The sequence below is a fragment of the Vanessa tameamea genome, chromosome 14 (assembly GCF_037043105.1).
Source record: "Vanessa tameamea isolate UH-Manoa-2023 chromosome 14, ilVanTame1 primary haplotype, whole genome shotgun sequence".
In the NCBI taxonomy this organism is placed as follows: Eukaryota; Metazoa; Arthropoda; class Insecta; order Lepidoptera; family Nymphalidae; genus Vanessa; species Vanessa tameamea.
The window spans coordinates 12307563-12333588 of NC_087322.1; positions in this window are offsets into that span (position 1 = coordinate 12307563).

The following is a 26026-nucleotide window of genomic DNA, read 5'->3' on the forward strand; positions in this document are numbered from 1 at the left end:
TATTTCAAAAGAAGTTTGATAAATTTGTCTCCTGTGACATAGACCAGAACTCAAGAGTTCCTTGAGACAATAACGCTGTTTGGTGAACTCCATCCCATCAATTTTATTGTATAAGTTTGCAAGTTTGCCCCAACTTGCCATTTCGCCGCGTCACTGGAACTCTGGGAGATGATCCTGCGGTAATCACAGATCGTCGATGTTCGACATCTTATGTAATTAACTGGTTGGAACATGAAATGCTAATTTATTGAATAGGTAGTATTAAGTCGATTCATGTCCATATTCATTAAATTTTATAATAGTGTATAAAGGTATTTTTAAATATATTAAATAACGATTAAAATCTTTCCTCTGGGCAAAAAAATAACCAGCTCTACCATAACCAGTTGAGGCAAAAAGGCGGAAAAGCCTACCTGAACCCTTTGGATGTGAGGGACTCTGGCGTCTAATCTGAAAGAGTGCACCTTTCCACATGGTGATCTGTGCTCAAAGCACAGCGGTGTTCCCATTCGGAAACCAATTGATATGCAGAAACATTTATTCTCTTAAGAATTACTAATATTATACACCACTTCAATTAAGTATAAAGTTTCTGCTTGTACGGGGATGACAATTGTCTGTCGGTATCGAACTCGTGACTTTCACACGGGTGGCCTGTAGACGTTTCGCTATCAATCCTTTTATATTATACGCAATAATTTTTTACTCATATTTTTATATTAGATTGTGTGAATGAGATCAAACATTATAATAAAATAATTTATCACGACTAGCCTTATTGAAATGTGCATATTTAACAACTGCCATACTTTATTGGCTTGTATAAGATTATTGCTGATTAAAACGTTCTAATTAAAACAAAACCGAAATATACTGAATCATCTAACCCTGTGACTTTAACCAAGACATTAGAAAAAGCCGAGGATTTAAGGATTAAGAAATCAAGAGTGCGGATGTATGGAAGGGGAGAATAATCCTCGCTGATGGATCGCTGACCTCAATCTGTTTTTGCTTGGACCTTGTTTTTAGCATTGTGGACTCCTTGGAAATCTTTTTAGGGCGGCTTATTTGGAAGGCAAATGACAACGGTTCTTTAAAATAAAGACTGTTTTTTTTATACACTTTATTGTTTCTCCTTTAAATACTTTTATAAATTTGTATTTTCGCGTTTAATATTTATTTGCTTTTTAAAAGATAAAATATTTTGTTTGCAATTTTAAATCATTCACCACCATTTGCTTTTACTTATTGCTTTTATTTGGGGTCACTTTACTAACGGTAATCTTCACCTTTTGTGGATCTTCTTCTATTAGAAATGCTAAAATATTTTTCTTGTGTATATATACAACGTTCCCGCGTAAATATAATATATCATAATATACATGCTTGGTTGGATGTGTTTATTAAAAACTCTTAATGCTCTAAGTTCGACACTCTTGAGCTTTTAATATGATTCCCTACCAAATTCGACTCACTCTACGTTATTATTATATAGACGTGTAAAATGTCCTCAGAGATTCTGAATTTCACAATATTGTTTTTTATATTTTTTTAGTTAATATCCTCCTTTATATTAAAGCATTTTCCGGGTTTATATTACAGGAAAAAGCTTTAGTAAAAATTGGTCAAAATTACTGTTAAATATAATCCGTCTTTATTATTGTTTCTCTTTTATGAACAGAAATATATATTTTATTTTAATATGTTGTTATTATTTCAATTTTGTAAGCTCTCTATATAATATATATTTTATTAACATTACACGAAAATACTTTATATAGTATTTGATTAAAAAAATAATGATTTTCAAATAGAATTTATAATATTTTATTATATTTTCTCACTTATTAAAAGTACCTATTTGGCTTCAAGATTTAATTTAAAAAAATAATTGAATTATTTATAAGATGTAAGCAAGTAAAGTGTTAAAATGGATATAATATATTATTTCAAGTAAAACAAGAAGGAAGGCTTAATAAAACAGAACATTTATACGTTTATAAAAGGATAGTTGCAATCGTAGAGAGCGAGGTGAAAGAGTTAGTAATTTATTTGGGTAATCGAGTAATTTGTCGCCGAGAATTGGAGCCATTCGTCCTCAGGTGAGCGCCTTCATTATAGCCTGGACTCGTCACGCTTGCTGTGAGGGCCATTACTTGTATGAGGGTTGGATCATTTTGATAACCAACGCCACCGATTTATCTTTATTACGACTCTGATGGCTTTATTTACACATTATTCGCTGTTGGTTTGGATAGAAAATTTAGATCTGTATTGTCTGGAGTAAATCTCATTTATCACAAGCTTTTAATTTTCCTTGTTGTTTTTTTTTTTACCAACACGCATTGGTACAGCGTGGTGGAAAATGCTCCAAAAACCTTCTCCTCAAAGGGGAGGAGGCCTTAGCCCAGCAGTGGGAAATTTACAGGCTGTTAATGTAATATGTCAGAATCAAATCTTGTAATCTTTAATTTATGTCAGTTCCATTAAATCTGGCTGAAATTTTATACATATAATCATGGTAGAGGTGACAATACAATTTAATTTATATAATAATAAATCTATATTAAAATAAAAAAGGATAATCAAAAATCTTTTATCAGTTCGGGATTACATACAGGATTCGACCGTTATTAACTGACAATCAAGTAGTTCCTATTTTTAATTAATTAAATTACATATTATATCAAGCAAAATTACATTTATTAAATCCTACATGAAAATTAAATTTTTAAATTGTTTTAAAAGACTGCAATGGCCCAGTGGCTAGAACAGACGATTCTTATTGGGATTTCAAATCGGGGCTGTGTCGTGAATTCTTATGTACTGTTTATAATTCATTTCGTACTTGACAAGGAAATTATGGTGAGGTTTTTTCACACTTAAAGCGATTGTTTTATACCTTTAACATTCAGAAATGCTAATAAGATTAATCATGCTGAGATGAGACAAATATTATGTAATTTCAACATCATTATATACATATTTTGAACGATCTTGAGTCAAAGTTACGACGTATAATATCAGTAACATACCCGATATTTGATACGAGCAAAACCGTTGGCAGATATTCACTGTCATGTTTTATGTACGTTGCCCTTTTCGTATATTGGTTTAGTAGATTTTTCAGTTAGATAAAATAAACGTATATTTTTTTTGTCAATTCGCCACCAACCTTGGGAACTGAGATTAGATATCCCTTGTATAGTTGACAAATATATATTTGACTTTAACAAAAAAATGTTGCCCTATGTTAAATCGTTTCGGTCGTATGAAATACAATGACATGACTAGACAACGCAACGGTTCCCCTCGTGACTACCGTAGGTTATATCAAAGGAAAAATTTTGCTTATTCCCGTCGTATCTTTGCTTATCAGGACGTATCAGAAATGATGAATGAGCCGAAGGTGTTTGCGGCGATATATCATCCTATCCCTCACCTTCAAGCATTTTACTAATAATCCAATAGAAATATTCCTTCAAAGAAAATAGAACAAAGTTTACAAATATACTATATTCGTGTTCAACCACCACTGCACACTGCTATGGTAGTTTGGGTAAATACTGGTCATTTAGGAGCGTGTGACATTTCCTATTTACTGAAAACAGTCAATGTCAATATCTTTGAGTTAGGGTCCATAAGCGTTTATGTTGGACAAACAGATCTGGCCAAAAAACATTTTTTTTTTGGTTTGCTGGCGTACATAAAACTTGTGATATGTTCTAGATTCATCTTATTGCATGGATACTACAGGAACGCAGAGAACATTACACGCAGTTACGGGAAGTCGAAAATCAACCACGGGTTCCGATATAATAATTGAGGTTACAATTTTATCAATAAAATTATCTAGACCTTAGGCTACAATATATCATCCTAAGTTTTAAGAAAAAATGATATTTTATGTAGCTATAAATAAATTTCAGGAAGGACCATTGAACTTGGCACCCATTTAGATCTCACTTCCTTTGTCGTTGAAGTCAACAACCAAGGTATATATGATAATATTGAACTTGGCTCGCATTTTTATATTTATGTTTTTGATGGGATATTTTTTACTCGAAACTGTTTGGAGGAAGTCATTAGTTTTACGATATTGTATACTAAATACACAAAATACATATTAAATCTACACAACTACAATTGAAGGTTTTGTAATACTTTTTGAGATGTTTTATGGACTAAAAAATAGGCTACCTGATGGTAGGTGGTCAGTGAGTTGTGGTTCAAGTAGCGATACAACAATACTATGTATTGCTGTTTGGCGGTGGAATGTATGATGAGTGGGTGCTACCTACCATCCGGTAAGAGACCTATAAAGCTAAAGAAGCAAATGTGACCTCAATAATCGATTGTATCAAAAGAAGTTCGAAATTTATATTCAATGATGACAAAACATATAAATATACATATAATATTGTGTACATGACTTTTAAGTTGTTTTTTTTTCTTTAAATTTTTTTTTTTGTTCACATTGTAGAAGTCTATATTTTTATTAAATTGACAGCCCATAAGTATCAAATGGTTGGACATAATATGTCGCATAAAAAGTTCTTAGTATTGGAAACTGTTAAGCTGTTTAGGTAAAATATTGAGATCTGAATTATGTTATCTACGTTTTTATAATTTAAAGTAGTAGTATCTTAATATCCCACTCCAGGGCCAACACTTCCTCTCCTCTTAAGGAAATCCTTTGGAACTTATACCACCATGCTGCTCCGGATGCTGTTGGTGAGTTTCCTACCCAAAATGCAGGTTTCCTTACAAATTTTTCTTTTTTCTCCAAGCACGAGATAATTGTATCCTTTCAATGCCCGAATTTAAGTCTTCAATATTTAGTTAGATTAGTTACCGATGTACTTATTCTCACTATTGGTAATTTCCAACTTAATATATTACATTTGGCCAAATTCAATTTGCGAATTAAGTAATTAAACACCAACTTTGATATAAACGTTTATCTAATAATCACGCATTTGCCTAATTCAACACTAGTGCTGTTTACTTGAACGGGTATATACCGACTGTGCATATACCCAGATCTGAACTGAAGCATCAACGCAAATGGACCACTTGCCATTCGTCCACTCCCTGAGGCCTTATTCTGATTGTTTTGATCCACTGATATCTGTGGCCTGATCAGTGTATGGGAAGATGTTCTCAATGTTTATTTCCACGTTTGTACTTTTAAGTAAAACAGACGCCCTGCCATATGTTTCTACTCTAAAGAAGTAGTCTCTTTAAATTTTGGATGAGGTTTTCTACAACGACAGTTTCTGTAAGCAATTTGAAGAAATTATTTGATATTAAATGTAATATTTGTGATAATAAAAGTTACTATATAAAACTCCAATCAAATAGAAATAATTATGTTGCGGAAATTATTATTTGAGGCTTTAGACACAGACAGAAGGTAGTATAATTATTAAGCTTGAATCGATATTGAAGTTGGCCACAGTTATACTAAGTAAGGATCTAAAGACGCTCCTTTAAAGACGTCGCAATAATCGACTATTAAATTGAATATTAAGAGGTATTTAGTTTCAATATGCATATGTTTAATTATTATTGTCTTGAATTAAAATCATCGAGCTGAGAGTATCTATAAGAAGTGAATTACAACCGACTATTTTGGACTCATATTGTGTTAATTTATCGTAAAATAAAGCTCATACCTGACTGTAAAAGCAAATATAGTGAAGAAATCTGCAAGTATATCGTCCTAACCTCCAATAAACAAGCGTGGAGGGTTTACCTTTATACCTTCTTCATAAGAAATTACGCATTATTTTGAAATTAAGAAATAATGTGTTTACCTAAAACAAATCAAATTAATCATCCTTGTTTGTCTCTGTTACATTTATTTCATTTTAGTGCAGAGTCACGCGGAGAAAATGATATAAATAAATAGATAGATAATACTAATTAAATGTTCATAAAATTAGAAAAAATTCCCACGTCCAGAATAAGTCGTCTCATTCGAGTCCAAGCAAATAGCTCACGAAGCGTGGGAGGCGACACGACGCACGCATTAGCCGGAGAGCCACTACAACGAGGAGAGCCGTCACGTTGAGCCTTGTATGCGTCTCCACTTCACTAGCTGGAACGTTGAAATTCAGGTGGCACTGCAATGCGATTTAACCAAACTTGCAAGTACGTTTTCATGAATGTACGTTTAAAAATAGGATATGTTATTCTGAAATACTTTCAGAGATTAAAATAATAATTGATAAAAAATATTAAGCTTTTTCAAACGAACGAAAATCTTAAGTGACTTATTAATTAAGTTGATTAATTTTAGATATTATTAATTAACGGTAAAACAATAAAACATTTATATCTATAAATTTATATAGGATACTTGAGAGGTCCGTTTGTGTTGTATTCTTACTCACTAAAACCCCTTCGATGACCTTCATTGACAAATATAGGAAGTGAAAGGGGATTGTCTCCTTAGTGGGCGAAAATGATTACGTCTACACCACTTCAACTATGAGCAGTACTCTTCATAATGTCTAGAGGTATTATACTCAATGATATTTATATCTTTACTTCTAAATATTAAATTAATGGATAACAGTTTCCCACCTTATTATTTTTTATTATATACATAACCCTATATTATTTAAAAACATTAATTAGGGCTTCAATCGATTTAAAGGTTATAAAACAATGAAACCTCCAGATAAATGTCTATATCTTCAATAAAATTGTGTATTGAATTTTTCGACAGAATAACCTAATAACATTTTATCGTCCTGACCTGGGATTTGAACCCCCGAAATTAGCCTTACATCTAAATATAAGGTTAGACAAGTGTCTAAACACTTGTCTAACGAAAACAAAATATCAACTGTTATCAAGATCTGAAAAAGTAACGAGAAAAAGTACAAAAGAACGAATGACATTAAAACTCAGTGATACCACGAATCCCTTTGAGTCGAGCTAGTGAAGTGGAATCAACAATTTAGCACCGAGTTCAAGTTAATTCAAGACGTCCAATCAATAAGGATTTCGCTTACTAAAGCCTAACTCAACTAAGCAATGCCGGCATCTCGGCAGTCTGTTAAAAGACCATTCAGTTGGCACATTATTCGGTGGGACAAAAGAGATTCGGCCGTATGTACCCAGTGAGCGTTTTATACCCAACGTCACGAGGTGACAACACTTGAAACAAAAATATAACTTTATATAGTTTTTAATTTCAGATTTAAAACTTATTATGAGTGTTAACCCTTTTTTTGTGGATTAATATTTAGATTTGTCAAATCTGAAATACTGTTTTGTGAGTATCTGACACAACTTAAAACTGTATGTTGTACTTTACATTAGCAGCCGGTAAATTTCCCACTGCTGGGCTAAGGCCTCCTGTCCCTTTGTGGAGAAGGTTTGTAGCATATTCCACCACGCTGCTCCAATGCGGGTTGGTGGAATACACATGTGGCAGAATTTCGTTAAAATTAGACACATGCAGGTTTCGTCACGATGTTTTCCTTCACCGCCGAGCACGAGATGAATTATAAACACAAATTAAGCTCATGAAAATTCAGTGGTGCTTGCTTGGATTTGAACCCGATATCATCGGTTAAGATGCACGCGTTCTAACTACTGGGCCATCTAGGCTCAATATTAATATATTGTACTTTACTATTGATTATTATAAGAATTACTAACCGGTTGTGTAAAATATAATAAAATAATAAAATGAATTCTAATAAATCTTAGACATTTTTTTATCTGAGTAGTTACAAAACGTTAAAGTACAAATAATAGATTCCACTCCGAATTTTGATAATAATCAGAAACTGTTTTATATAGAAGTAGCCACTGGAAAGCAGGTTTGTGGTCCTCTCCCTTTTGTGGCACTACACGTATGAGACGAGTAAATCTCTAAATGAATCTATCTTTCATTTATTTCAAATAAATTGAATACCGAGTCGTATCGCTGTCGTGTCGTCTGTATGCAAGTAAACGAAAGATCGTAATACTTATTATTTCCCGCGAAGTGACAAATGGCGTGGAGATAAAGCGTCTCGTTGTGGGGAGTTCCTTTATTTCAGAACTCGGACGTCAAAAGCCGATGCTGTACTCACTATTGATGTGCGTATTTTAACTAAATATTGCGGCGTAATTATGTATGAACGTTCGTTAATTTTTTTTAAATGGGCTAGGTAAATGGGCAAATGGAACATTTGATGGTAAGTGGTAACCACCACCCATAGACATTGGAACAAGAAATAATAACCATTACTTATATCACCCTTCAAACTGGAACAGAACAATACAAGGTATTGCTGTTTGACGGTAGGATATCTAATGAGTAGGTGGTACCTACACAGACCTAAACATATTCCTAACATAATTAAAAATGTGTGTGTGTCAGTGATATTATTTATATGTTGCCTTTGTGTCTTGGCTTTCATATTCATGTCATTCAAGATTTTTCGATTAAATATTTTAATAAATTCTAGCCGTCGTTTTATGTGGTGGAGCAAAACTGACCCTTGGGTCGGATTATTGGCTTCGAACCTTTTAAGGGTTCACTTTAGAATGGCTTATTAGACGCCTCGTTTCACGAAATCAGTCTAATCTTGATTCTATTTTTAATTAATGTCGAACATACAGCTATAAATTCAGCGAACACCAAGAGTCTAAACTAGTGCTTACTGATAGCGCCTTATGAAGCGAGTCGTGCATAGTTTGAACCGCACGCCGGCACGGAGCATACTTTCCTAACTACGCTCTTACAAAGCATTGTTTAAGTTCCTGTTATGGAAAAATTATAACTTATATAAGAGTTATATTATATATATATATATAAGAGTTAATTATAACTTATATAAGAGTTATATATATCATATAATAGCTACATAGTATTAAATAGCAACGTATCAGATGAGATTATAACTAAAATCAGAAACAACATATACTTTAGGTTATGTTTCAGAATTAAATTGAATTTAAAATTACCATTGTTTTGGAACGTAGTGCTGTTAACAATCAGTAGAAAAATTGATTAATTATTATTATTTTTGAATTAAAGTACATTACATTACATGAATATTGAAATATATACGTCTTGTATAGAGATAAACGCATACTAACTCCACAGTCGTGCATCATCTGTGTAGAACACGGTTTTGGATTGTGTAAGGGTAATTATTCGATTGAAGATTTGTTACGATTTTACAAAAAAAAATTATAAACACATCACTCCAGTAAAGAGTCATTTACTTTGTGGATTGGAGTCGACAAGTTCTTAAGTGTTTTTGATTTAGAATAAGAAAATACGTATTTATACATTTGAATAATTCGCACTATCTCTTAAATCTAATGAATAATTAAAATTCGCATTCGTTAGCCGTGAATGTACTCGTACATTATACGTATATATCAAGCAATGTTACTGCGGCGTTCAGCACGTGGACTATTATCTGAGCTCAGGTGCACAGATGGTCTCTAATTTACCGGCTAATGTTTGTTGTGCAAATAGCCGGCTATTCACAACGCTACGGCTGCAACGCAACGATAATTGGAAATTGAATTGTTTCACGTTATATTAAACACTTCGGTAAGTTTTATATATTTCACTATAAGCACTCGTGTCCTGTTATTGGCTAGCTATTGCCCTTTTGTTGCGTGTCCTACCTTCGTTGTAATTTTGGTAAAGAATTATCCAATTAGAGCCGCGTGTTACGTATTTCACGTTGATGGAACTTTAACACAAACATTGGTGCAAGTATTTGTGATACGAACGCCAATGTTTGTGAGCTGTTCAAAGTTTTATCTCAACCGAGTGTAAATAGTTAGCAAACTATAAATATCCCACCAAATCTTATTTTGAGGTTTTTTTTTATGTAATAGGTAGGCCGACCAGCAAATGGGCCACCTGCTGTTAAATGGTTACCACCGCCCGCAGACAATGGCGCTGTTAGAAATATTAACCATTCCTTACTTCCCCAATGCGCCACTAACTTTGGGAACTAAGATGTTATGTCCATTGTGCCTGTAGTTACACTGGATCACTCACCCTTCAAACCGGAACACAACAATACAAGTATTGCTGCTTGGTGGTAGAATATCTGATGAGTGGTCGGTACCTATCCAGACGGGCTTGGACAAAGCCCTACCACCAAGTAAAGAGGTTCAAAGATTACGACCACCGAGCACAAGATGATTTAAAAACGAATTAAAGAAATGAAAATTCACTATTTTTCACTCGTTATCATCCGTTAAGATTCACGTGTTACAATAATACTCGTACACAACAAAAATACATAACGCGCTGTTTTTTTATTAGTGAACCTATATATTCGTATTTGTTCGTATCAGCTCGTAACTCACCTATCATATCTCATCGCTGTAAATCGCTGGACATAAATTGTGGTCGTGTTTTCCCAATGCTTTATTGCTTTTGAATAAACGGCTAGTTAAACCGTATGAAAGGGATAGTGCTATACATTCGTTTAGTGATTGAAAAAAGACAGCAAATGTTTATTGTGTGTAAAATGGGAAACTAAATTGGTATTCAATTTATAAGAGGTGTTGTTTTATGTAATTGCGTTAATTAAAAACGTAATGGGGAAAATATTAGCTTTGGATTTTTAGTATATGATTACTTGACTGCTAAGGCAGGCAGGCTCTCGTGTTAAGAATATGGGCGTGGCAAAAGTGCTAGGTTTTACCTTGAGGGGTCTTCAAATGTACTCCAAGAGTATAAATAACTATTAGGACTTTTCGTTGAGTGACCATTCTTAATGTGATACTTATATTGCACTATGTAGAATTTAATCCAGTGCGATACCGCTGTGGGATATTGCATATAATTCACATTCCGCCTTAATCACCTGTATAGCCTACATGTCCTGTATAACCTTCTCTTTGGTCTATTGATTAGCTTATATAGTATGTCGCTACGAACTACATTATTAAGAAGTTTTTATAATTTTCTGTAAAATTAGGAATACAAACTTTGGTGAGGGAACACCTTTGTGTGAGTGTTGTGTGTGTGTTTGTGTTTAAATAGGGTGCGTGCTCGTCAATTATAATTTATCATGTACTCCTTCAATGGACTTTTATAACAGTTTGGGTATCCCCATGAAAATGAAATAGTGTCTCCATACGATATAAATGCTGTAATTATATCCTTACTAGCGGTTCCGGCTTCACGTGGGCAAAGTAAGTATTAAATTCTTCTAAAATTGTTCATATTATTTTAAACATAACAATATTTATATTCTAAAATCTACAATCTGTGAAAGACAAATATATTATGCCGACTTTTTATAGAGATTTTGGATATTTGCAAAACATTCAATCATAATTTTGCATCGTGCATTGGATGTATTTGTACAGCGTTCGGTTTGAAAGGAACCTGAGCGAAAACCTTACATAACCTATGCGTTAAATATTATGAATATTCTACATTGGCCAATCCAAAACTTACCTTTTTACAAGTATAATATTTGTTATAACCCCATTCTATTTAAAATCAAGTATAGGTACTTGTAAAATAAATATATACACAACAATTGACCTAAATCTTCACACGTGTAAAAAATAACATCTACATGATTCTCGAATTTAAAGCATAAAAGTGTGTCCAAACATGAAAAGCGCACTTGACCGCAGTAAAAAAACGCAAAAAAATAAACTTCCCTTGCGACGGACTCTTTTGACAACTAGCAACATTACTACGCCATTTTGAGTCGACGAGTCGGAATAATTTAATAGAGTAACGGCTTTTGAATTCCCTCCATTTCTGTTGCTTAACTTTGCGATGACAAAAAAAAAATCACAGTGCCATTTTAACTGCTATATATTTTCTGGACGCGGGCTGTAATTCACTTAACTTTTCGAGTGATCTACTTCGTCAATAGAACTGCGATATTGATTAAGCATATTGACACGGCGTGGACTGGTTTTGTTTGTTAAATATTGCCTTAATTAAGGGTTCAATTCATATTTCATTTTTTATGACAAGTTGTGCTTTTCAACGTTATGGGATTATTATTTATATGTTCGGCGAAATGGTTTATTATTGAAAGACAAATTGAACTGTTATTGGCAATATCTTCATTATTACAAAAACAAATACATATTTAATCAAACCAAATCAATTTTATTCAAGTAAACTTCACAATGAATCAAAATCAAAATATACTTTATTCAAGTAAGCTTTTACAAGCACTTTTGAATCGTCATTTAACAAACTAAAGTAAAGCTACCACCGGTTCGGAATGTAGATTCTACCGAGAAGAACCGGCAAGAAACTCAGTAGTTACGCTTTTTCGACAACTAAAAATACAGTCATGTTAGTTAAATACGATAAAATATGTCTCCTGCCTGGAAGTCAACAAGCATTAACTCCACGCTTTTTTATCATCAATATAATCTTGTATCGAATAATATGCTATATCGTTTTTGAATAAAACTGTTAAGCTTGCGAATAGCGGGCTAACCTGATTTGGCAATGTATTGAGATTTAAGAACTGGCAAGAAACTCACTAATGAACAATCAAAAATATATTTAATATATAGCTACTTAAAACTAAAATTATACAGGATATAAAAGACGGATAGCCTTTAAAGGAGATGATATATAAAATTGAAGGTGTTGTAGATGTTGATTGGTATTGGTAGTGGTATTTCATGTTTAATGGCACTTCCGAGACGTTTTCTAGTATGGTATTACACACACATTAACAGTCTGTAAATTTGTCACTGCTAGGCTAAGGGCTCCTCTCTCTTTGAGGAGAAGGTTTTTGGAGCATATTCCACCACACTGCTCCAATGCGGGTTGGTGCATATACATGTGGCAGAATTTCGTTGAAATTAGACACATGCAGGTTTCCTCACGATGTTTACCTTCACCGCTGAGCACGAGATGAATTATAAACACAAATTAAGCACATGAAAATTCAGTGGTGCTTGTCTGGGTTTGAACCCGCAATCATCGATTAAGATGCACGCGTTCTGACCGCTGGGCCATGGGTATAGTATGTAAAATAGATGACATGTAATTCATATGGCATTTTTTCTACAATTACATTTGCATTTGAAGATTCCTTGTACTCGTAGCGGAAGCCGCCATGATTTCTTAACTTTATTTAAGTGGGGTCTTACAAGTCCTTTGAAATATCATCTTATAACATTAATGTAAAGGTACCACTCTGGATTGAAATGTCGTTTCAAGAAGTCTTAGAATATAATACACGCTACATATACTTCAATAATAAGATTTAAATTCCTTAATAGGTAAAGTTAGTAAATGGAAACTCAACGCCATTACGCTACGCATACATACATAAAGTAATTTCGTACATTAATGTTTAATGACATCTTAATTGTAATAAAAAGTTAAAAGTATAATTTAAAATGGCTTAATAAGTGTGTCACACCCGGCAGCGTGTCGGCCAGCTGTTCTTGCGTCGGTCGTAATCCCCCTGTCAGTGAGCGCGCACATTCATCAAGGAGCATTAACGCGTCAGGTGCTGGCCGAGCCAGGAGAACGGCTCTTCAACTTTTTTCAACAAATTAAGATAGATAAATTTCGTTTCAAGATATAAGGTAATATGTTTATAATGGTACTATCGGTGTTCCTTTTTTTTTGGATGATCAACTGAGCTGATTGAAAGCAACCTTTGCAACGTCGTTTAACTTTAAAATAGATTTGTTTTATATTTATTGGAAACTTTATTAACTACTATAAGTACTTTAGTTAGCGTTAATAGTCCGTCCAGAAAAACAATTATAAGCGAAAAAATGGTTGTTTAGACAGACAGACGACGGTATGACTCTAGTTCAGTTCAGGGCCCTACGATAAATAAAAACTTGTATATGTTGAAGAGTACCTCCACATGTTTGGTGGCCCCACTTAAAACTCAACATGGCTTTTATTTTGCACCAATATTTCCGACGCGTCAGTTATACGACAGGTTTTTTACTTCCAGCTTCGAATTGGCGTATTTTATATAAAAAAAAGTTGTAATTGGACGATATTTCTCTACGCGAAACAATTTGCATACATTTAAATTTTTAAATTTTCTAGGTTTTTTTTTCTGTTAGATACTGAATTCGGAATATAAAATAAGTATGTAATATTATAAAGGTTTTTCACGCGATTGTAGGTAGTCTAATTACAGGTGCGAAAAATAAATTTAACAAAAAAAATATTATTTATTAGATGGTGTTCGTATACACACTGTAAGCCTATAAATTATTTTATATAAAATATTTATAAATAATTATTAAAGATTGTGTAGCTTTTAGCTATTGAGTTATATTCAATCACAGAATTATATAAATGTGATGAATACTTTTTGGTTTGACATTTTTATAATAAAAGTAGAGGAAGAATATTTCTGAATTTGACATGGGAATTGTTAATCCGGGTTGAAAGGCGAAACATAATGGATGATTGTAACAAAAACTGGAAAAATAAATATTGTAAACTATATTAAATATTGTTAATTATTCGTTCCTATTTACTTGAAGCTGGGTCTTCAATACGTTGTTTTGTTCCTAGATCATATTCTTCATGTGTTTCATTTTCAAACATATTTTCTTTATGTCCGTATGGGAGTTTGGTTCCTCATTATAACAAGTGGGTGCTTATCACATTACCAACTAAGAAAAGACAAATAAAAAAAAAGTTGAATTTATTCTGTATATTTTGTTATTTTAATATTTTTAACAATCGAGGAATTATCAAATTATGACGTTGGAGAAAATATGATTACACAAATATGGAGTACTTTTTTCTACTCTGGGTGGCAGTTCACCGGTACCAACCGCATTCGAATTGCTGACGATCAAGCCCTCTCCGAATTCTTTTAGCCTTTCGCAAAGGCTCTGCATCTTTTATCGCTATTTTTCACAAATCAATCTCACGACAAACTTTTAAATCATATAAATTATGTCGAAAGTGTCAAATTTGAATTGACGTTATAAGTTAATAGTAAAATTTTTAGTGTACAAGTTTATTTTTTTATGTAATATAATGCTAATAGCTAATGCTAAAAGCTTTAAATATAAGCTTGTTTTTAAAGAGGTTTTTACTTTTAAGTTATTAAAAATACGAAATGGTTATACAGGAAATAAATCGGGAGCTCGTATAACCTCGGATCTAGTTTTATGAAATTTGTTATTGTAAGTTGTTATTCAGTTAAATAAACTTTGTATAGCTATACGCGAAGTTACAATATTTAACGTTTCAATAACTGTAGTTTAAATTACAATGAGACAGCAATGGCAACATTAAAAAGCTAAGAACTCGTCTCATTTTCTTTGTTTAAATTACAAAAGAGTTAAAAGGTGCGCGATTGTTGTCTTCGCTTTAAAGTAAGTCGTGGAAAAGTCGACACAATTTATTTAAATTTATGATATTCTTTATTATTTTATATTTAAATAAACAATTATTTCTTTCTCAAGTAATCTTTTCTGTTAGTTTTATTTTGTTTTTATTTACATTGTTTTTTATATGCTTGTATGTTTTTGTAAGTAGACCCCACGATCTGAATTTTAGAATTACGAATGTCTATACAATTTTTTATTGAAGTCTAACAACCATGGAAAAAAGTCCTATAACAATATATACATATATTTATGTATATTATGTATTTTTTCATGAACAATATCATAATACAATATACTTAATTTAAACTACATTAAACTGGACGATTAGTGGCAGGATATCTGCTGCCGGTTTCTGATAGCAATTTTTTTTTTAATATTTAAGCCCAGGATTATTTATTTACACCTGTTAAGTACATAGAAATTGGATGATACTTGAACCTATTTGAACTGATAATGCATAATTGACATTTATATTCAAACTATTATATAATATAGCACATATATCAGTACGTAAATATGCTCCTGGGCAGAGACCTCCTCGTCTCTTGAGAGGATGATTGAAGCATATTAAACCGCAATCGTACTTATACGACGTTTTTTTCTACTGTCGAGCAAATATGTTTACCTTACAGAAAATACGCTGCGTATAGAAATTATAAATGTAGTTGTTAATTAAGTTTTCATCTTCGATCTATTATTATTGTTATTCTTTTTTTTATATTAGTAGCCGGAAGGGCAAAAGGGCCACCTGGTGGTAGGTGGTCACCGCTGTGTGTGTGGTTAGCACTGTAAGAAATTTTAAGCATTTCATATATAGCCAACGCGCCACCATCCTTGAGAACTAATATATTATGTAAATTGTACCCGTCATTACCCTTCAAACAGGAATACAATCATACTAAGGATTATTGCTTAGCCTTAGAATATCTGATGAGTAGGTGGTACCTACCTAGATGGGTTTGTACAAAGTTCTACCGCCAAATAAAATATATAAATTAATAAACATTTACTTTATTTACGACACGTTTATTAGTCCCAGTAGGATTTAACGGAGGCATTTCTTAGGAATTTTATCCGTTTCTAATCTCTTCCGTATATCTCCTCAACTCTTACCTTCTTCATTATATTTTATTCCCTGCAACAATTTCGTTTCAAGATGATGAAATTGTTTTATAACAGATTTTACGAAAAAATCGAAATTACCTCGTTAGTATTGTGCGATGAATATTCAAAAAGTTTTAATAAATAAAATCAAATCGAAATATTCTTTATTGAAGTGGGCTCATACAAGCAATCTTGAAACGTCATGTTTTAGTATTGAATTAAATGTAAATCTACTACCGGTTCGGAACGTAGATAAGGCCAGGAAGAACTGCCAAGAAACTCAGTAGGTATTCTATTCCACCATTTTAATACAGGAGCATGTCACTAAAGTAGTAAGTAGTTTCATCTTACCTAATATAAGATAATACTATATAATATGTATCGAGTAATATGCCTTATTATCAACGGTTTTTTGAAATAAGATTTAATATTTTTAAAAGGCTAAGTAAAAAATAACATTTAATTTTACCCATAAAAGTAAGGCTAAATATCTATTTTTATAATTCTTACTCTAAAAACGTCGGACTTCCATACAAAATTTAATTTTAACATTTAACCCTCTTAGATAATGAATTTATGTGAAAATAAAAAACATCATTAACATAAATGTCTATCTATTTTTATATTTCTAATATTAGAAATAGCGAATACACCTACGTATATACTCCATTCAACCCTTTTAAGAGATTAATTTTGAGAAGTCCTTCTTATTGTATTCAAATATATTTTCATACTTACAAATGAGTGGGAATTGTCCAATGATTAGAACACGTGCATCTTAACTGAAGTTTACGTACTTAAATCCAGGTACACACAATTGATATTAATACGCAAACATTATATGAAAATCTGCACCTGTTATTATAAAAAAAAAATGTCACAAGTTTATCCGCCAATCCGCATTGTAGCAGCGTGGTTGAATACGTTCCGAACCTACGTCTCAAGTGGAAACCCCGACATAGTTCAGTTGTTGGATATTTATAAGTTGTTACTTCACTACTTAAAGAATAAATAATCCATATGTTACTAATGCACGGTAACTCGCAGGCAGGTTACTTCCCTCGTTGGTATTCAGGTGGGCGTACCTTCCCTCTATTCAGCTCACGAAATAAATCTTTATCTTATTTATCATCTCCACAATCCATTGTTTTTTCATCAGAGTTTCCTTAGCGATTCTTGAGTTTCCTACGTTTGCATAACCAATATTTATTTTAGGGTAGGTCCTGAAAATCAGAATGTGTGTGGTGTTTCTAAATCCAGCTTCCTAGCTATATGGTCCGACTTAAGAACACAGGACGTTGAAGAAATTGCAATATATTATGAGAAATATATTATATTATAAGAATCAGTAAGTTGAGTAAGCAAATAAGCCAAAAGTTAAGTTTTGCTATCTTTTTATTTATACAAAATATAACATAATATGCCGATAAACCAGCAGACACGTTCCATCACTTCATAATATAAAACAAAGACCCCCGCCTCGCATGTTTGTATATCCGCTTAAACGTGGTAAGCCCAAAAACTGCCGAACGAATTTTCATACGGCTACACCATGAGGTTAAGATGTATGATTGGCTAAAACAAGACGAACTGGGAGCTTTTCATCAAAATCAAGAGAGTTATGTACAGTCGGGGTAAGAAAAGGTTCGTCACCTTAAGATCTATTTTCGTGTGATTACCGATTGAGTATGACATATTGCATCGCAATGTCATAATAAGTCGCATCTAACAAAGAGCTAACCAACTAATATTATAAACGCGAAAGTTTGTGTGTATGGATCTGGCTGATTTCTTTGAGGTATGGATGGATGTTTGTTACTCTTTCACGTAAAAAATACTGAACGGATTTGGATAAAATTTGGCACACAGATAGAATATGTACTGGAATAACATATTGGATACTTTTAATGCCGGGAAAACATAAAATCTCTCGGGAACGCGGGTGAAACCACAGGACGGAAGTAGTAAATAAAATAGTAAAAATAAATAGTAATTATGGTAAAATTTATTCATTTAAACAAACCTTATTTATTTTATTAAAAACGAGTATATCCGCCATTCGTATCAATCACAGCTTGTAGTCGCTGTCGCATTGATCCAACAAGGCGAGAGCATAATATGTCGGTTCCTCTGAAGCCCTCCCAGACACTTCGGCAATGTTTTACGACAGCTGCTTTGGTTCTATCGTTATTATTTATCCACTGCTGCACCATCAAACCCCATAGATTTTCGATATCCGCCGCTTTTGCAGGCCAACGAATCACCACCACTTCCCGGTTCCGATGGGACCACTCATCACACGTCACGAATAATATTACAATCCTTTATATTCTAAGATTGCAATATATTGCAAGAAAATGTATAAAACTGACAGACTTTGACAGTTGACAATTAAGATATCATATTTTCTACAATATAATTTAAATCTTGTAATGACTAATTAGGCCATAAAAAAGTTTTTATGTTGATATGACACTAGACGTAGTCCAAAGATGTTACGCAATTTTGAACCAAGTTTTCATACTATGTTGGTTTAATTTTATATACAGTTATCTGTTTAGCGTTTTAATTTCAAAAGGTACTAAGAGTTTACGACTTGATAAAGGAATGAATTTGAAAACTGACGAAGGTTTTCTTACTCTGACTGTACTTACATATGTATTTCGAAACGTTTTAGATAGATCCTTATTCTACTCGTGCGATGTTAGGACGAGAACCGTTATCATAGTTGTTAAAATACCCAAAATATTTAACAATAATAAAGTCATAAAAAAGAAAAAAAAATACAAATAAAATATTTAAAATAACACCGCAAATTAATTAAGATCTATATAAAAATAACAACTCCACATCAATGTCAACGACAAAATCAAAGATAAAAAAAAAAGAAACAGCAATAAAAATGATAAGCCAGCACTAATTAAAACGAAGTGTAATTAATCCGCTAACGAGCCAGACTCGAAAATGCTTCAATAACTCGCTTCAGTGTCGAAATCTTTGTTGTAACTTTTCAAATTATTCTCACTCTGTATTTAATTGCCTTTTATAAAAGTTTGTAATGTTTCAGACGTAATTTCCTTTTTTAAAACGGTACATAAATTAAGATAATGTTTTTTCTGGAAGTAGTTATTTATTCCAGTGGATTGGTTTCTCATGTAACCGATTCTTTCTGACACTCACTAGTAATGTCAATGTCCATTTTTAAAAAATCGTAATAAACTCTCCAATTATGGCCGGATTTAGATATTTAACATTATAAGACGATGACAAAATCAAATATCAAAATATATTTTATTCGAGTAGGCTCATAAAAGCACTTAGAAACGTGACGTTAGACTATTGAATTAAATCAAAAGTTACCACCATTTATATTATACAGAAATTTATTATTTACATATTATTATCATTATATACATTCGTAAAATAAACCTACCAATCTAAATTTGAATTATTAAAACTTCCGACTAAAAAATATTGTTCTATTTATTTTGAAAAATAGTTACTAGCTCCATTATTTTGTTGCCTCAGGACTTTCAGACTTTTAAACCCGTGCCTCTAATTGAGCGTAAAGCTTGTGCTAAAAGCGGAGACAACAATAGCCCCAGGTTTAGGAACTGAACCTGCGACTTTTACTATATTTGCTGTTAACGTTTACTCATCAATAATTCCGCCAAAAAATTGTATTTTCAATTGCTCTATTCCGTTTTAAAGGTATATTACTAATTTTGGTTAGAAAAAATTAGTTTTGCGAAATTACAAATACAAGGGGCATAAAAGCTAAATAACTTAATTCTCATGTTCACTAGCGTGTGGCCAATAACTGGCATTACTAGTAAATCATACAACGCCTTATGTATAGGCAGATAAATTACCGGAACACCTAATAGTTAAAGGTTCGATCCAGAGCCCTTGGGCTATCGTCGTCCCCAGTCGGAGGGTAAATATTACTTAATAGTTAATATTAGTATTTGTTTAAAATGAGCCATTGCTACTATTAATTTTAATAAAACGGTACAATTTTAGTTGCATAACATTTATAGCTCAAAAATAAAAGAATGTGAATTCCAAAAAAAGAACACTTGCAAAGGAATCTACTCAATTAAAATCATCTTAATATAAGAATATGGTGTTATTAAATTAACTCGATAGTCTGCAACGTTTAATTGACCCATTTATGTATTCATTTGAAAATGTAACCATTTCGAAACTTTGGTCGGTGTAGATGAAAACACCGATAACTGTTATTCAATGTTATGTTCCATAATATAGGTTGAGGACACATTCATAAGATACAGCGATTTAAATAAGAATTTAATTATATTCGCTTTATATTGACCCTAATGCCCCACAAACTATAATATCAAGCTAAATATATGTCTAACTATTTATTTACAGTGAGTAGATCGTAATGTTGAGTAAAGTTGGATTTGAATTTATTGTATTATAATATTTCATTATTATTTATAGAATAATATAAAAATAAAATTGCTAATATTTGTCATTAGTGTTCTTTTAGTTTCGATGTGAATATCAGATAACTGTCTGATATACTTTAAAAACATGTGCTTATAAAGTATTAAATATAATTAAAAGCAATTACAAATATGACGTCCTAGTACACGGACCCGAAGAAAACCTTTTTTGAGCCTTAAATACATTACATTTTAAATAAATACATTTCAGAACTTAGGCCTCATATTGGAGCTTGAAATTTTTTATTAACAATTCATATCTGTGAAATTAATGACAGATTTGTGATACATTACCCGCTATATAAAGTCAACATGACCACAGCCAAACCCTTGAATATACTGCAGCACAAGACGTAGTTGTAATAACGGCAAATTGCCATCAAATAGTCGCCAGAGCAATTTGCCAGTCGCACGTTGCTCGGCTTTGTCCGCCATTAACCCTTCGATTGACCGGCGAAATTGAAATGTCTCTTCAACTCGCTATTAGTTTAAGGATGTTCTACTATCTTAATTTGGTGGTATTGCATTTAGTCTGGAAACGGTTAAATTATGTTTGGTAATTGTGAAAATATCTACATACATCGTCTAGATACCTTTTATTTTCGTGTAATATTTCATCTTATTTAAGAGAGCCATTAATTAACTTCTTTTTTTTTTAAATAAATTTATGATGTAATTATGAAAAAAAAAATGTTGGTATACTGGTACGTATAATTGTTGGACCGTATCTTTAATGAATAATTATTATTATATGAATAGTTTACATATAGATTTTTTATTTAGATTGTTACAATTTTTAATAAAAATAATATTTTTACATTTATCAAGATCATTTACAACTACACATCTAAAACGGAGTCGTGTAGCTAGTAATCGAATTTGTCTTTAGTATCGATTTATAAGCTTTATAAGGCACTCAATATATATGTTACAGTCATAGTGATTAAACAGCTATTATACATAATGACTGGTCATTATGTATTATAGCAAAATTCACTTGACAATGTGATAAATTAATCACATCATCCGGATATTATTCATAATAGCGGGTCAAAGTTAGCCCAAGTAATAAAACGGTCTAATTTACTTAATAAATTAAAGTGAAGTAACGTTATAACAATGTTAATTAACATATAATTATTATTCATGACAATGGTATTATTATTATTATTACTTTTAAATAACAGTATAATATTGCTACACAAATAGTTAGGTATAATCTTAACCTATACCTACTTGTTTTATTACATTATCCAAGTCTACGGAGATATTATTAAAAATCCTAGTTAATGTGATTACTTCTGTGTCAATTATCACTGTATCTAAATTGAGTATATATTATAAATAATGGCTAGATAAGATATATAATATCCGGATTTATTACTTTGTCTGTAACATACACAAACCACGTCGCAGCTCCGCCTGAGGATACAAGAATAATCCAATATATTAATAACTCGACCACAGCGCCGTCTATTGCATTCAGATTTTGTAATATTATTTTATACAGTAAGCCAATATATAAACCGAACCAAATCATTTTGGTCAATCTGGTCCAGTCAAACGCATTTCCTATCAGATCCCAGCAATCAATATCAAAATATACTTTACAAGCACTTTTGAACAGTCATTTTACAAACTATATTAAATTAAGCTACCACCGGTTCGGAATGTAGATTCTACCGAGAAGAACCGGCAAGAAACTCAGTAGTTACTCTTTTTCAACATTTAAAATATAAAGTTATGTCAGTTAAATACAATTATACATATATGAATGTACATATATCATAAATCCTACTTGAAAATCACCAAGTATTAGCTTCATGCTTCTTTATCTTGTTTTGAATAATTGGCTTTTTTATTGAGGTATTTTTTACAAATGATTTGAATTTATGAATCATCGCTAAAAGAAATATTTCGTGTGAACTTGCCCTTAATGGGTCAACTCATTTAAAAGTTACATGGTTACTGACAGACGCATTAATTACAGTATAACGTAAAGATAAACCCTGATAATACTAGTTCATTTAATATAATACGAATTATTGAATAAAAATCCTTTAAAATAAATTTAACAAATGGTAAACGAGAACACACAGGCATATATCAGTAGTGCGAATTATCCGCATAAATAGGGTTATGCGGGATATCTGTCAATAAATTGCAATGAAATGACCGCGCAAAACTATATTTATACCCAAAGTTCCGCTGCGAAATGATAAAATGGTCGCCATATTTGTCGAATTTTCTGTTTGTTTGTAACCGCGATGTGACGTCATAGCCTACGTAATAACTATAGCAGTTGGTCTGATTCATTTTAATGATATGACTTATTGTACCGAGGAGTAAGGGCGAGTACGTATACTACGGTACTGGTAAATGTTTGCTGTGGCGTAGTTTATTTTATTTTAGGAAGAGCCTTTGCCAATTGACTGGCATTTAACATACGTGTCAGATCTGTGGTAGTCACCCAAACGGGTCTGTAAAAAGTTCTACCACTGGTGTTGTAATGAGTGAGTATGAAGGTCGATCCAATAGAAAGTAATTGTGTTTATCTTTCAAGAATTTCTCAGCAACCCAAGCCTTTGAAATTGACAGTACTTACATTATATTTCCTGTGTTGTCTCGTCTCCGTTCAGAATAACCGCCATCAGAACACCATCATCATCATAATTAGGGCAAAGCTATAATAAATTCTCTTCACGTTCAATATTAAAATGACGGAACATGATCACAAATACAAAAATGTCTATTTAATAAGAACCAACTGGGAGGGCTGTCCCTAGGCTATACTATGATGTCACGAATACGGAAATTAAGCAATTAACAATAATTCTTTATTCGTACACGAAATCGGTCAAACGAAGCCAATTTCATTTCGATAGGATATTTTTTGTATACGTATTCATCCCGCTCCAATCATTTGGCCGTAAATTTTAATCAGCCCATGTAAATAAGTTATATTTCTATAAATTGTTTCAGGATTGCTATTCTGAAGGAATATACATATGAAATTAAATGTTGACAACCGTTTTCCGGTGATACGTTCTTTTGATTCGTGTCTTTGAAATGTTATAATTGATAGTTAATGACAATTAATATCTAATAAATATTGCTTAAGTGTACATATTTCTACATAATAATTGAAAAATTGTACTGCATGAGCCGAGATGGCCCAGTGGTTAGAACGCGTGTATCTTAACCGATGATTTCGGGTTCAAATCCAGGCAAGCACCACTGAATTTTCATGGGCTTAATTTGTGGTTATTATTTATCTCGTGCTCAGCGGTGAAGGAAAACATCGTGAGGAAACCTGCATGTATCTAATTTCAACGAAATTCTGCCACATGTGTATTCCACCAACCTGCATTGGAGCAGCGTGGTGGAATATACTACAAACCTTCTCCTCAAAGGGAGAGGAGGCCTTAACCCAGCGGTGGGAAATTTACAGACTGTTAATGTAGTGTAAAAAAAAACTGCAGGATCACATCATAATGTGCCTATAATAAGGATAAAATTTGACACCACTGGTTGCAGTTGAAATGGATCATTTATTATATTTATGTTACAATTTCGAATAATAACAGATGTACATTCTCATATAGTTGTACGTGTTGGTCTGTTTACAATTATTCTAACATTGATGCTCTGCATCGCTGTGTTCCGTTTTAATGGGAAAGTGAGATTAAAGGCTCCAGAGATAATATATATTATCTTAAAGTCCATTGTTGATGACTGGTTCTTTGGTGTCGAAGTAGTTTATATTTCTGGCATTACTCATTGTCGTATATGGACGCTGCTGATTACTAATCAGATGCACCATTTTTCATCCGTCTTAAAAGTTGTTTTAACTTTAAAACAAATTATGATATAGCTTGGCAGAGGAACAAATTGTCTGATGGTAAGACAACACAGCCACCGTCCATAGATATTATAGCTGTAAGAAATATTAACCATCGCCTACATTGACAATGCGCCACCAATCTTGGTAATTACACTGGCTCACTCACTCTTCAAACCGGAACACAACAATACTAATTATTGCTATTTGACTGTAGAATATTCTAGAAAATGTTTTGCTTCTATATCCATAATATGTATTTAACATTAAATTCATTTAATTTGAACTCGAAAAAATCAAGTCGTTTTCTAACCGACAATAATATACAACATTGTTTTCTAAAAGGATTATAACGTTTTGTTTCATTTCGAAAATGATATAAAATCTTACCAAATAAAACCGACTTTAAATTTTACTTTAATTGCCATCCCATCAACCCCATCCCAAACAAAATTCGGTTCATAAATAACTGAGGTCTGAGTTAACAAACATGAAAAAATACAACCGAAGATTATCTCCTTCTTTTTTAAAGTCGGTTAATAAAATCTATAAAACAATTTCTTTGATGACAAGAGGTTAACATCGCTCTTAGACAATGGCGCTGATACTAAATAATGAACCATTCTTGACACCAACATTTCGCACCAACCTTAGAGAACTAAGACGCAATGTCTCCTGTGTCTGTAGTTACACTGGCTCACTCGCCTTACAGACCTTATCATTTCTTTATCTGATTATGTAATCTGTTGATTTTAAGTAACACATATTACAATACAGATAAAAAAATATATATTTGTCGAATGAATTGTTAGGTTTTTAGTAATTTAAGTAAAATACACGTTCGAATATTCGAATATGTAGTGCGATCGTAATCCGAATCGGTTGATTCATGGAGTTGTGTTAATTTCCTGACCACAGCGCACACGTACCAATGTTTAAATGTTGTTATCAATGTTAAATCGCCACAGAGCTTTGTTTACTATATTTTAAACTAAGATTATCAATGTTTATTTGTAAAACACTATTAACTCACCATGTTATTTTGCTAACATCATAAGCTACAGATTAGTTCTATGCCATTCAACAGAAAAATATAATAAATTTTCCAAAAAAAAATAAAATACCTTACACTTTCTCTGACACTTTTTATATCTGTATTTAGTAGCGTGCTACTACGTCACAACTCCCGTGCGTTGTGATTCATGAATACATAATAATAGTACCTACCTATGTAATGTCATCTGAATGA